The following is a 14,682-nucleotide window of genomic DNA, read 5'->3' as shown; positions in this document are numbered from 1 at the left end:
GGAGAGGAAAAGGAGAGAAAGCTCCATTGAATTATTGGAAGTTGTTCTACTTGGGCAGTGGATTTCTTTACTGCAACCCAGTGGGTTCCTTGCTTAATTGAGTAACCAACACAGCACCATTCATCTGTGGTGGGCTGTAACTCACATTATCCCTGACCTTTGGCCGTACGAGTTGGAGCTTATTGAAGTTGCATTTGGCGAACACTCCACGTTCTGCCAGGGACCCAGGTGGCGCTGTGGGTAAAAGCCTCAGCGCCTAGGGCTTGCCGATCGAAAGGTCGGCGGTTCGAATCCCTGCGGCGGGGTGCGCTCACGTCGTTCGGTCCCAGCGCTTGCCAACCTAGCAGTTCGAAAGCACCCTTGGGTGCAAGTAGATAAATAGGGACCGCTTACTGGCGGGAAGGTAAACAGCGTTTCCGTGTGCTGCGCTGGCTCGCCAGATGCAGCTTTGTCACGCTGGCCACGTGACCCGGACGTGTCTCCGGACAGCGCCGGCCCCCGGCCTCTTAAGTGAGATGGGCGCACAACCCTAGAGTCTGTCAAGACTGGCCCATACGGGCAGGGGTACCTTTACCTTTACCTTTACCACGTTCTGCCAGCAATCCTGTGGGTTCAAAGCTTGCATCAAATCTCTCCCAACATCTTTTTTCTTCTCTCCTGCTGCAGCTTCAGCTAGGATGAATTGCTTCTGTTCATTTCTGGTGGGGAGGGAGGTTGATGCTGGGTCTGGGAGAAACAAGCCCAGTGATGATCTGAAGGACAGCAACACAAACCTGCTGGTAGAGAGGACTAGAACCAGATGGGTCACTGACTTCTGATGAAATTGATTCTTGTGTGTCCACAGAGGCTGTGGCTGCCTTCACAGCCAGATTTGGGGGGGGGGGGGAGAGAGATGCGGATTAAGACACTTCATTCCTGAAGCCATCATTGCACTCTGATGTTTGCAGAGGAATAATAGTTAGGATGGGCAGGTGAAAATGAGGCCAGGACTCCCAGTTGTGGAGAAGAGGGAATGTCAGCAGGTGCAGTTTGTTACATATGCTACACTTGATGAAATCCACCTTTCTTCTCAGATTTTAATGGCATTTCAAGGCCCTAAGAGAGGCCCTATTACCACCACCTACCGGCTGTGATATTATTACTACGTCTCAGTCACAATAGTTCATAAAGCTTAGTTAGCATCTTGCAGAGACTTCCATAAAAATCATTATCACTGGACCTCAAAGTGCTGAATTTCTCTCTTCTACAGAACCGTTAAAGATGTAGGAGCCCTTTTCAATTTTTGCATTGGTAAGGGACCCTTGGACGGTAAAGTCCAGTTAAAGGCGACTATGGGGTTGTGGCGCTCATCTCCCTTTCAGGCAGAGGGAGCTGGCGTTTGCCAATAGACAGCTTTTCGGATCATGCGGCCAGCATGACTAAACCGCTTCTGGCGCAATGGAAGCCAGAGTGCACGGAAACGCCGTTTACCTTCCCGCCGCAGTGGTACCTATTTATCTACCTGCACTTGTATGCTTTCAGACTGCTATGTTGACAGGAGCTGGGGCAGAGCAATGGTAGCTCACTCCGTGGTGGGGATTCGAACCGCCGACCTTCTGATCAGCAAGCCCAAGAGGCTCAGTGGTTTAGACCACAGCACCACCCTAGTCCCTTGACCACTCTGTAAGAGCACATCACATGTACATTGTGGGTGTGTCTGTGTGTATTTTTAAAAATACCACTGGATACATGTTCTGTTTCGAAACAGCTATGGGTAACCACATACAAATATTGAAAACTACTGTGCTAGTAGTGGAAGTATTCTCCCTTGTGGCGAACCAGAGCATCCTGGTGTGTCATGAGGGGTAGTAAGATCAGCATGAGAACTAAGACCTTTATTGGAGGAAACTGTAGGAATTTTTCAGGTTGTTTTTTCAGGTTGTTGATATCCTGTGCCTGTTTAGTGGGACGTATTTATGGATTGAACCCTGTTGCGTAAAAACAGTTTGACGTGTTCTTACACGTTTCACACCCTGGGGAATAAAATAACACTGCAAAGAGGTTTTTCTGCCCTTTAAAAATTAAATCTCATTCTGAATTTAGACTGAGCTGGATTAGTCTGTTGCGAAGCATTTGTTCATTGTAGATATATATATTGTAATCCTGTAAGAAGATAGGCCTGAAAATGGCGCAGCCTGGAACTGTAAAACAGTTGGGGCTAATCCCCTCTAATTCACGAGAGTTCTTCTTCTGCTGTCTTCTTTTTAAGCTGAAAGAAAAATGTGCTGCATCAGATGACATGTTTTTCATTTAGCTTGCTTCTCTTCAGAGAGAGAGTGCACTTAAACAACTTTTTAGCCTTTTAGCATTGGTAAGAAAATGTGGGAGGTATTAGACGTGTGGAAGGCAGAATACTGAGCTAACATATCCACTGTATCACAGAAGTCATGGAATTAGTGGAGGGCAGTGGTGTAGCGTGGGGGGTGCAGGGGGGGCTGGCCGTACCGGGCGCAACACCGGGGGGGGGGCGCTCGCACTCGCAGCTCTCTGCCCCTACCTGGCTCACTCACTCTCTCTCACTGCAGTGCTGGCTGTGCAAATCCGATCCGAGCCGCCGGGTCGCCGCCCACTGTGGAGGGGGTGTGTGTGCCAGGCGTGCGGTGCGGTGCGGAGAGAGAGCGAGGGACTATCTGGGGGAGGGACAGTGCAGCGGGGGGGGCACAAATTACTTGCCTTGCCCCGGGTGCTGACAACCCACGCTACGCCACTGGTGGAGGGGAAACATTTTTGTGGTTCTTTCACCCTTTATGTTGTCTGATGTCCTATAACAGGGATGTCCAGCTCCCAAGAGACTGCGATCTACTCTTGGAAAAATAAACTGGTAGAGTTGAGCTTTTTTTTTTTTTTAGGGGAGCCAGTTGACCAGGGATCGACCAGGGATCGACGTGTCGATCACAGTCGACTGGTTGGACACCCCATCCTATAGCATATGTTTATACTTCCTTATAAGCATTCTTGAGAATAATTAGTTACCCCCTTACACACTTTCCTTATACAGTGGTACCTCGGGTTACATATGCTTCAGGTTACATACGCTTCAGGTTACAGACTTCACTAACCCAGAAATATTACCTCGGGTTAAGAACTTTGCTTCAGGATGAGAACAGAAATCGTGCTCTGGCGGCACGGCAGCAGCAGGAGGCCCCATTAGCTAAAGTGGTGCTTCAGGTTAAGAACAATTTCAGGTTAAGAACCGACCTCTGGAACGAATTAAGTACTTAACCCGAGGTACCACTGTATTCACCAAGTCAGAATGATCTGGTAGATGCCTGCATACCCTCCAACATTTCTATGGCGAAAATAAGGATGTCTTGTTTCATCATCCTCATCCTCATCCACATCCTCATCATTTTATTGTTTACACCCCACCCATCTGACTGGGTTGCCCCAGCCACTCTGGGCAGCTTCCAACATTTATAAAAACAATAAAACATTAAACATCAAAAAATACAGGGCTGCCTTCATATATCTTCTAAAGGTTGTACAGTGGTGCCTCGCAAGATGAAATTAATTCGTTCTGCGAGTTTTTTCGTCTTGTGAATTTTTTCGTCTTGCGAAGCACTGCTGTGTATTGACAGTTTCCCATAGGAATGCATTGGCGGTTTTAAAAAAAAGGCGCAAGATGTTTCGTCTTGCGAAGCAAGCCCATAGGGAAATCCGTCTTGCAAAGCAACTCAGAAAACGAAAAACTCTTTCGTCTTGCGAGTCTTTCGTCTTCCGAGGCATTCGTCTTGCGTGGTACCACTGTATAGTTACTTATCTCCTTGGCCCGGGGGTTGCATTACTTCATACCCTCCAATATATCTCCAGTGAAAATAGGGATGTACTAAGGACTTTCTGGGTTCAAATGTGAAACCAGGATGGCTTTTATAAATCTGGGACTGTCCCTGGAAAATAGGGACAATTGAAGAGTCTGCACTTGTGCTTTGTGCAACTTTGATTCATTCAGATTGGTATTCTGGATTATATATCTTTTTGCATATTCTGCCTGAATCTTTGTAAAATGTGATGGTCAGAGTGACTTTGATTTCATTTTCAGCTGGATTGATCCTGGCCTTGAAACTCAGCCGGCTGCCTTCAAAGCAACGGCACTGGCAAATTTTAATCCTCCTATTTCTCCTTGATATATTGGTTGGCGAACAGAAATCAATTACTTGGCCTGTGAAAGCCAGCGGAAATGATGCTCTGTATGACATTGTGTCTGGAGAAAGAAACTGCTCTGTCATAACTCTCTCACACACCTGGGACAATAGGTAAAGGGTAAAGGGACCCCTGACCATTAGGTCCAGTCGCGGATGACTCTGGGGTTGCAGTGCTCATCTCACTTTATTGGCCAAGGGAGCTGGCGTACAGCTTCCGGGTCATGTGGCCAGCATGACTAAGCCGCTTCTGGCGAACCAGAGCAGCACACAGAAACACCGTTTACCTTCCCGCCGGAGCAATACCTATTTATCTACTTGCACTTTGATGTGCTTTCTAACTGCTAGGTTGGCAGGAGCTCACCCCGTCACGGGGATTCGAACCGCCGACCTTCTGATCGGCAAGCCCTAGGTTCTATGGTTTAGACCACAGCGCCACCCACACCCACCTGGGACAATAGCTGACAATAGCTGACTCCAAATGGGTACCAAATGTGTAAATACCTGGTCCATATCCCCCTGCCCCAAAGTTTTAATTTAGTAGCTCTGTTCTATCTCAAACTCTCTGGAGCAGTACTAACAAACCTGCTTTTTGCTCATGTCCTAACTTAAATGTATAAAGACCTCTCTGCACTTGATCTTAGCCAAAAGGCTATCAAACCAGTAATGCACGTACTGCTAGCTTGTTCTCTCTATAAAGATCTGTGGAACAAGGTTATTCCACCTCTTCTGTTTTCTATGCCAGGTCGTTCGTCCACTGCTACAGTATCTTTTCCTCTTGCGGACCAAGATTACCAGGTGACAGCAAACACGGCAAAAAAATTAGCTGGGGCAATTAAAAGATCTACCCTCTATATCTATATATCTATATATCTATAATCTCTCTATATATATATTAGTTTTTTTAACATATCATTTTCAACAGTAATTAAATACTTTTACATCTTATTCAAATTTTTGACTTCCATCAATCCTGCCTGAAAATTTTCCAATCTAATCTCTCAGTATGCATTTGTTATCTTCCCTATTACATTTCAAACTCATAACCAATATCTCTATCTTTTTCTACTTCGGTATACTTCGTATATTTCTCCTTACAAAACTTCTTGTAGTCCTACTAGCGTAATTTGTTGATTACAGTTGCTCTTCAAATAATTCATATACTTCTTCCAATCTTCTGTAAATCTCTGGTCCTGCAGGTTTCGAATCCTTCCTGTCATTTTGTCCAATTCTGCATAGTCCGTTAATTTCGCCTGCCATTCTTCTTTCGTCAGAATTTCTTCCTGTTTCCATTTCTGGGCTAACAGTACTCTGGGGCAATTAAAAGAAGATCTACCATCTAACCTTTATTAAGGCCCAGTAAAGGAAGCCCATTTGCAGGGCGAAGAAAAATGTATGAATTATGTGTGGTGCCCCATTCTAAGCCTTCCTTCTTCCTTGACCAGTGGCCATCTAATAAAAGAACCACTGTATCTCTCCTAGACTCAAATACAGTGGTGCCTCGCAAGACGAAAAGAATCCGTTCCGCGAGTCTCTTTGTCTTGCGGTTTTTTTCGTCTTGCGAAGCAAGCCCATTAGCGGATTAGTGCTATTAGCGCTATTAGTGGTTTAGCAGCTATTAGCGGCTATTAAGGGATTAGCGGCTATTAAGGGATTAGTGGCTATTAAGGGATTAGAGGCTATTAAGGGATTAGCGGCTATTAAGGGATTAGCGGATTAGCTGCTAAAAGGCTATTAGCGACTTAGTGGATCAGCTGATAAGCGGCTTAGATCAGCTGTTAAGCGGCTTAGCACCAGCTGTTAAGCGGCTTAGAGAACAGCTGTTAAGCGGCTTAGGGGCTGGGAAAAAAGGGGGGAGGGGGAAAACCCCCGCAGAACTCGCAAGACATTTTCGTCTTGCGAAGCAAGCCCATAGCAAATTCGTTTTGCGAAGCACCTCCAAAACGGAAAACCCTTTCGTCTAGCGGGTTTTCCGTCTTGCGAGGCATTCGTCTTGCGGGGCACCACTGTATGTCTATACAAATACAGGAAAAGTCCCATTCATCAAATCTGGAGGTATGGTGCAAGGGCTTTATATTCCCCAGAAGTTCTCAGTTCTAGTAATCCCAAAGTGTGTCGGTTTCCTGTTGTCTCATTTTACCCAGTTTGCAGCTCTTAATGTTCTGGCTAACAGTTTTGAATCACCATTGGGCATTCTTAATACATTTTGTGGCTTAACACCTGTGTTGCTCAGAGTTCCAGCCCAGCTGCTGCTTCTTTCTGTAAAAGAAAAAAGAGTGAGAATAATAGCGGATTTTGGCAAAGCAACTTATAAGTGTTAAATTAAGCCTTGGACTTCATTAAAAACATCAGACGCATTGCACTTTGCAAAATGTACTGTACTGGAGGTTGACGGGGGGAGGGAAGGAGGTTGAGTATGCCTAATGGAATACATTAAATGTATAATTTTTAATGAGGAGCAAGGGGTGATATTTAACTAGCACCAGAAGGTTTGAGGTTTAATAGTTTCTCCAAAATCATGTTCAGAACTCAGATTGCCCTATCTCATTTGGACAGTGCATTGTTCTCATTTGTAAATAGCTTTTTATATCGGCAAATTGCATCTTCAGAATTGCTTGGCACATATATGCTTAGACAATCTTACCGTGTGGAACTCAGTGCGTTTTGACTATGCATGATTTGGGTTTTAGGCATGATCTCTGGAATGTACCCACCCCAGCCCACGTAAGTTGCAGGCTTACTGTAGTCAGAAGAAACTTCTTTAGTCACATTTAGTCCATTTCCTACCAAGGAGCACTGCAGGAAAACAGCAAGGCCCGTCATTTTATCCAGCGATTAGGGTAATAAGTGATAATAAGGGATATGAACCATTAATGAATAAAATCAGTTTTGGAGAAAACTAATGTTGTTGTGTTCTCTAGGGCAGAGGGAGAAAACTGGTACCCTCAACACAACACAAGCTGTCAATGTTTCCCTTTTTTTTAAGGGAAATTCCCTTATTCTGAATAGGATTCCTCGCAAGGAAACGGAAAAGTTGACAGCTATGAATTGAACTGGCACCACCCCTGATTATTTGTTTCATATCCTGCCTTTCTCAGTGCAAGACCCAAAGCAGCTCACAGCATCAATTAAAATAAATACAACAAACACACACACACAATCAATATAATTGATTGGATGTGCTGGCTGGAGCTGATTGGAATTGTCGTCCAACAACACCTAGAGGGAACTACATTGCCTAACCAGTTTTCTAAAGGCTTTGGTGTTTGGGGGCTTTTGCTTAAATGCAGGCTGTTTTGATTCTAGCTGGTTTGCAGTCTGCTCCAGACATAACCTAAAACATTTTATTCATTATAGCTGTTATACCCATTCACCCAAATCTTGTTTTTTCCACGTTGGTTTTAAGATTGCATTTTCAGCAAAGCACACAACCTTAAAACATTTATGTGACATTGTGCAGCCTCAGTTGATGTTGATGCTCTCTGTTTCTCTTTATTACTGCTTTTTTGTGATAGCATGAGAACATAAGTAAGCTCTGCAATGCTTAGGAGAGACAGCATTGCAAAATAAACTGGGTTTTGTGCAGAAATGCCCGCGCAGCTGGGCTCTGGGGGTTTTCTGTTTTCGAGTGCAGCATCCCTGCTGTGCTACAAATCAGTTATGAAACCTTGAGAAACAGAATAAGACCAGGGAGGTGCAGGTCTTTTTCCAAGGAAGAAGCGCAAAGCCTGGCAAGGCATGAACGTGTTGTGTGCAACTTTTCTGGATCATGGCCAGTGGCTGTGGTTGGAAGTCTCTGCAAAGAGCAAATGGAGCTCCATCCATGTTCTTGCTTGGCAAAAGGTTGTCGCTCGTTAAGATGAACTAGCAAATAGCTGTTGACTTTGTTGTTGCCAGTTCCAGGAAAACAAGTGAGAGATGCTGGCATTTCGAATCAGGGAGCTTGTGCATTTCTATGTGTGATATAGCCCCCACCACTAGGGTATGCCATTTTAGGGGGTGAAACTTAATTTTTACAAATTTTCCAAGGGAGGGATTTTTAAAATATGCTTTTGTCTGTGGAAAAAATCAAATCTGCTCCTGTTTTTACTATAGGACAACATTTAGCTTGGTGGTTCCTCTTTCTGCTCAGCTAGCTGCACCATATTCTGGAGAGCCAGTGTGGTGTAGTGGTTAAGAACGGTGGACTTGTAATCTGGTGAACTGGGTTTGCTTCCCCACTCCTCCACATGCTGCTGCTGGGTGACCTTGGGCCAGTCACACTTCTCTGAAGTCTCTCAGCCCCACTCACCTCACAGAGTGTTTGTTGTGGGGGAGGAAGGGAAAGGAGAATGTTAGCCGCTTTGAGACTCCTTCAGGTAGTGATAAAGCGGGATATCAAATCCAAACTCTTTCTTTCTTTCTCTTTAAGGTGCAGCACCCAAAACTCCATACAGTATTCCAAGTGTGGTTGCAACATAATATTTGCAAAGAGGCATTATGATATGGGCAATCCATTGATGGTGGATTTGTTTCCTAACGTTTGGATGCTTGTGCTGTATGATTATATTTTTATAGGGAACTCTTTAGAAAGCTACTTGAGATTCTGTTGCACAGCATTACTCTGAAGCAAGAAATTCTTCTGTAACTGTACCTTATAGCACACAATATAATTGTAGCGCTTAGGGTTCCTACAATGGGGAATTGGAGACAGATTGTCGTGTTGACATTGGCAGTGGGAAACCTAAATGTTTCTCCACTCAAGTTTTTGTTTTCTTTTGCAATAATTTAATATGCAGACCTTCAGAGTCATGTCAGAAATATATATACTAAGCTTTGTTTTTGCCTTTTTCGGTTATTACTCCTAGACATTTGATCACTTTAATGTTCCTGTTCGGAAAATAAAACCATGAGCGTAATGTGCAACTGAACCTAGTTTTAGCCATTAAGAAGGGAATGGGAGTCAGATCTGCTGTTCACATGAACTTGTTTTGTCCTGGATTGTCAGGCCTTTTTTAATGTTGTGGTGTGGCCATCTTCAGAACAGTGGAGTTCAAAGTAATGCTGTTACAATTATTACGTTAGTGCAAGCCTTTCTACTTGCCAGATGGAACTCAGTAGTGTGCAGTCAGTGAACTAGGGGGGCTAGTCTAGTCCCCTAAGGGGTCCAACAGCCCTCCTGCCACATTCCCAAAGACCATCTGGCTTCAGGAAGGAGTGAACATGGCTCCAGCATCCTGTCAGAGCCCTGGCGCCTCCTTCCTAAAGCCCAGGAAGCTTCTGCCCAGCTTAGAGTTTAGTGCGTTACATTTTAGTGTTCTTTGACAATCTACTTCTTCAATAGGCTAAAGGTATTTTTACACTGAGGATCTTCAAGGCCTGAATGTTGTCTGGCTCTGTGGCAAAGCAGCCCAAAGCTCAGGCTGGGAGCAGGGCAAGGCAAGGCTGTGTTGCTTCAGCAACAAACATACTGAGACTGAGCTCTGCATAGTGATAGCAGTTGCATCTCAACTATTAGCCCTGTCTGGACCATAAGGTGCTTCTTCATCTAAAGGGGCCCAGCCTGCTTTGGTAGTCTCCTACTGAAGGGAACAACTGAGTCTCTGGTTTCACGGCAGACTCCTGGGAGTCTGAGGATGACTCCTCCCCCATCGTTCAGCCCGGACACTGAGATCCAGCGCTGAGGACCTTCTGGCGGTTCCCTCATTGCGAGGTTACAGGGAACCAAGCATAGGGCCTTCTTGGTAGTGGTGCCCGCCCTGTGGAATACCCACCCTTCAGATGTGAAGGAAATAAGCAGCTATCCTATCTTTAAAAGACATCTGAAGGCAGCCCTGTTTAGGGAAGTTTTTAATATTTCATGCTGTATTGTTTTTAACACTCGATTGGGAGTCGCCCAAAGTGGCTGGAGAGACTCAGCCAGATGGGCGGGGTATAAATAATAAATTGTTGTTGTTGTTGTCATTGTCATCTCATCTTCAGGCTGGAGGGTCACTGTCCCCACAGGCTGATCTGGTGAAGTGCTCTTGGGATTGACCCCTCTAGAACCCTTCCCCTTTTGGCTTGGAGTCCTCTTCCCTCATCCCCTGAAAGAGGGGGTCCAGTTGTGGGTCTCTGACAAATGCGTTCCTCAACACACCTAAGAACTCTGGTTGCACTTTCCTGATGCTTCCTCAGCCTTCCATGCAACAGGTGCATGGACCTGTAGACTTGGCTATACAGTCTACAACAGGCTTCCTCAAACTCGGCCCTCCAGATGTTTTTGGCTTACAACTCCCATGATCCCTAGCTAGCAGGACCAGTGGTCAGGGATGATGGGAATTGTAGTCTCAAGACATCTGGAGGGCTGAGGTTGAGGAAACCTGGTCTACAAAGTAGTAGAAGTCATAGTAGAAGTCAAAGGGTGGACTCAGGTCACCCCACCCCAATGTCTAGGACCCAGAGCACTACCTTAGGAGTACTCAGGCTCAAGGAAGCACATGGCCATGTCACAACTTACTTTTGAAACTCCTTATTTGTTTCAGAAAGGGTTTCCATGTGGCATGAACGGCTAGTGTCTGAGAAACACAAGCCTTATGCTTCCGTAGTTGTATGTTGCTAGTTGCAAGGTCCCTTGGATCCTGACCAGTGCGTCTTGCGTTCCCAGTTGTGTGCAGGAAGCACAGTAGAATCAAAGGCTTGTGCAGCATCACTTACACTAGATGCGATTGATTGAAATCAAAGTGTCTCAAATGCATTTCTGAATTGGAGATAAGATTGATTATAACTGTGGTTTCTATCTATCTATATCTATCTATCTATCTATCTATCTATCTATATCTATCTATATCTATCTATATCTATCTATCTATCTATCTATCTATCTGTCTGTCTGTCATCTAGCTATCTATCTATCTATCATCTATCTATCTATCTATATCATCATCTATTGTTATCTATCCTGAAAAGAGCTCCTTTCTATGTTTTTTTTAAAAAAGATGCGCATATAAATAACTTATTGAAACAGACCTTTTAAAAATCCTAAATTCTTTAGTCTAAAAACAATATGAATATTAGTGGGATTTTTGCTTTTGGCTATAGGTAGAAAGCAACATCTGACTGACAAAAAACCACCTTCTCTTTACCGGGGACATTCCTGAATCCATACAGAGAATGTTCCATATATAGGTAAATATTATATGCGAAGGGTGTTGTCAGGTGTTGTTTTCTGTATAATGGCACGCGTGTGCATATACCTGTAACTCTTTCCCTGTTCTTTGGGTTTGACAAGAAATGTTTGACCAGATGTAGATGAAGAGTTTGGATTTGATATTCTGCTTTATCACTACTCAAAGGAGTCTCAAAGTGGCCAACATTCTCCTTTCCCTTCCTCCCCCACAACAAACACTCTGTGAGCTGAGTGGGGCTGAGAGACTTCAGAGAAGTGTGACTAGCCCAATGTCACCCAGCAGCTGCATGTGGAGGAGCAGGAAATCGAACCCAGTTCACCAGATTACAAGTCTACCGCTCTTAACCACTACACCACACTAGATGTGAATTGTGCTATGCCCTACCACCATAGTATTGACTAGTCTTTCTTTAATTGAAACACATGTCTAGCATTTTCCCACTTGTGGTTTAAGGGGAAATGTAAGCAAATCTTTTTCCTTTCTTTCTTTTTTTGGAAGTGATTGCATAGTGCCATATATATAATGGGAAAGCAATGGCCTATTTTCACTGATCATTAGTTTTATTTCTTAAAAAAGAAATTGTTGTGCATTCTGTTCTTCATTTTGTGTGTGTGTGTGTGTGTGTGTGTGTGTGTGTGTGTCTGTAAACTGTCTTGGGTCATTTTGAGAAAACTGACCAAGAAATGCTAGAAGAAATTAATAACGGTGATAATGTTTTGATTTATAAAGATGGCTTTGCACAATGGAGCTTCTGTAAATAATACTTTTCACTATTTTGCTTCTTGCAGAAAGAAAAGTATCCCTGGCCACTCAAACATAACAGTTGGATAAGTGCTACTTGGTAAGTTTCCTGTTTATACACAATGGTGCAAACTTGCCACCATTGTATGAATCATAAACCATGCTTTGGGAGTTTGGGGAAGTATGTGGAGATGCTAAACAAGAGCTCATGTTTGATTTTATTGGTGTCAGTGTTGTAAACAAAAATTGCCCTTTTCCCTTATGGGGTATCCAAGAGCCCATATAGAGTCCTTACATAGGTTCCCTATTGGTAGGAGAGAATAACAGAGGCCAACCAGAGAATATTGAGAAGCAAAGCAGCTAGTAAGCTTGATCTTTATTGATCTGTTGCAACAGGGTGCTCCCCTCACCCACAGGAGAGAGGAGGGACCCAGAAAAATGGCATGCAAGGCCTTATAAAGACTTTTGAAATTCCCATCCTGTAGATCAAGACCACCCCCAGAAACATCATACATACATCACAGAAGGGGTGTAACCTAAGACTACCCTCAGATATATCACACCTACAACACAGAAAAGGCGGTCTAAAACAGAAATTTGAATATTGTTTTCTCCTGTTGTTTATCCTGTCTGGCAGGTTACTTGATTGGATTGCCTGGGGAGCCTACCCATTCTTTTGTAGTGATAAATACTTAGTTCCTGGGCCAGGTCACAGGCTCACGCCCTATTCAAACACAGACATACCCTTAAGACAGGATTTATGAAGGAAAAGACAATGGGGAGGCTTTTCCTCTTTGACCTTGCAGAGAAAACCTTTGCTCATTTTAGGAATCAAAATGGCTTCAGGTTGGTCTTCCTGTGCTGATCTATGTACGTGCGGTTATGAACATTGTTATTGTTTAGTCGTTTAGTCGTGTCCGACTCTTCGTGACCCCATGGACCAGAGAACGCCAGGCACCTCTGTCCTCCACTGCTTCCCACAGTTTGGTCAAACTCATGCTGGTAACCTCGAAAACACTATCCAACCAACTCTGTCACCCCCTTCTCCTTGTAACCTCCATCTTTCCCAACATCAGGGTCTTCTCCAGGGAATCTTCTCTTCTCATGAGGTGGCCAAAGTACTGGAGCCTCAGCTTCACGATCTGTCCTTCCAGTGAGCACTCAGAGCTGATTTCCTTCAGAATGGAGAGGTTTGATCTTCTTGCAGTCCATGGGACTCTCAAGCCTTCTTTATGGTCCAGCTCTCACTTCCATACATCACTACTGGGAAAACCATAGCTTTAACTATACGAACCTTTGTTGGCAAGGTGATGTCTCTGCTTCTCAAGATGCTGTCTAGGCCTGTCATTGCCCTTCTCCCAAGAAGCAGGCGTCTTTTAATTTCGTGGCTGCTGTCACCATCTGCAGTGATCATGGAGCCCAAGAAAGTAAAATCTCTCACTGCCTCCATTTCTTCCCCTTCTATTTGCCAGGAGGTGATGGGACCAGTGGCCATGATCTTCGTTTTTTTGATGTTGAGCTTCAGACCATATTTTGCGCTTATGAACATTACCATATATCTAAGACCTCAAAATTCCTATCACATCAGGAAACTTTAGCATAGATGGTATGCATTGCTTCAGGCAAGGATTGTCCTCCTGGCTCTTGAGCTGAAACTGGCAAAAGCTCCTTTAATCTTTAGCTTGCTCCTTCCAGCTAATTACCTGGTTACAAAGGCATCAGATTCATCATAGCTCCTTATACACAGCAAGAGAACAGGCCATGAGCAACAGAAGGTGTCAAGGGTTATAGCAAGTGAATCTGGCAGCATCTGAAGGAAACCTCAGGAGGCAATTTATTTTTGCAGCTCTAATCTAATATATCACATTGCTACTTTGGGCTGGGGAAACTTGTACTCCCTTGGTGCTGATTGGAGAAACTAGGCTTGCACATCTCACAATATGTATATATCTTTGGAGAATGATCTCTCTGCTACCAGCTATCAAGGGAAATATACGTTGCTGTCATCTAAAGGTAGCATCAGGTCTGATTCCTGAGTGTTTTTTTAATCCGTTTATTTATTGCGAACCTCAGATCTCTTGGCCGGGTCAAAATTTAGGATTATGCCAAAATGACAAAAATGATGGGAAGAATCAGAACTCAAGAAGACCAAAATTTTATTCAGGAATGGGGAAGTTTTATCTAAAAACCACTATAAACAGTTAAAATCGTTAGTAGGATTGGGATAACATTTGTAGTTTAATGGTGAATTTTGGATATAATAGAGATGTAAATGATTTGGATTATTATAAAAGATGCAGGAGGAAATTACTAACAATAGGATCCTTAATGGGGAGGAAGGAAAAGGAAGTCCAGTGGATTCCCCTTGTAAAATAAAATAAAAGCCAGCACTTTTCTAGAGCTGTGGCTTCATTCGTCATTCAGTAGACCTCGCCTCTTTGAATTAGTCCTGAATGCTTTCTTGCTCCATGCCTTTTGCACTGTGGGAACTAGCACGTTAATAAAAATAAGGGGGTTGCAAATGGCCGATGTTGTTTTCACCCCTTGGTGCAAAGGCTGCAAGTAGCATTTAGGGTAAATAAAGCCCTTAAAGATCAGCACAGATAACATCCTTA

The 14,682-nt window shown here is 44.0% G+C and overlaps 1 protein-coding gene across 17 annotated transcripts in view; it reads left to right on the top strand.

The window, feature by feature from the left end:
- PLCB4 (phospholipase C beta 4) overlaps positions 1-14,682 on the top strand; it is a 234,494-nt gene that overhangs the window by 101,398 nt on the left and 118,414 nt on the right. For 14 of the 17 annotated variants that reach the window (XM_083431925.1, XM_083431924.1, XM_083431918.1 and 11 more), the window contains one exon: positions 12,115-12,167. The exons of the other annotated variants lie outside the window; for them this stretch is intronic. The gene's annotated coding sequence lies outside the window, so the exon portion shown is untranslated. The remainder of the gene's footprint in view (positions 1-12,114; positions 12,168-14,682) is intronic. 17 annotated transcript variants of the gene reach the window in all.

The sequence above is a fragment of the Podarcis tiliguerta genome, assembly GCF_965153285.1.
Source record: "Podarcis tiliguerta genome assembly, chromosome: 3".
In the NCBI taxonomy this organism is placed as follows: domain Eukaryota; kingdom Metazoa; phylum Chordata; class Lepidosauria; order Squamata; family Lacertidae; genus Podarcis; species Podarcis tiliguerta.
The sequence above is the reverse complement of the archived record's forward strand: the minus strand, read 5'-3'. Positions and strand labels throughout refer to the sequence as shown.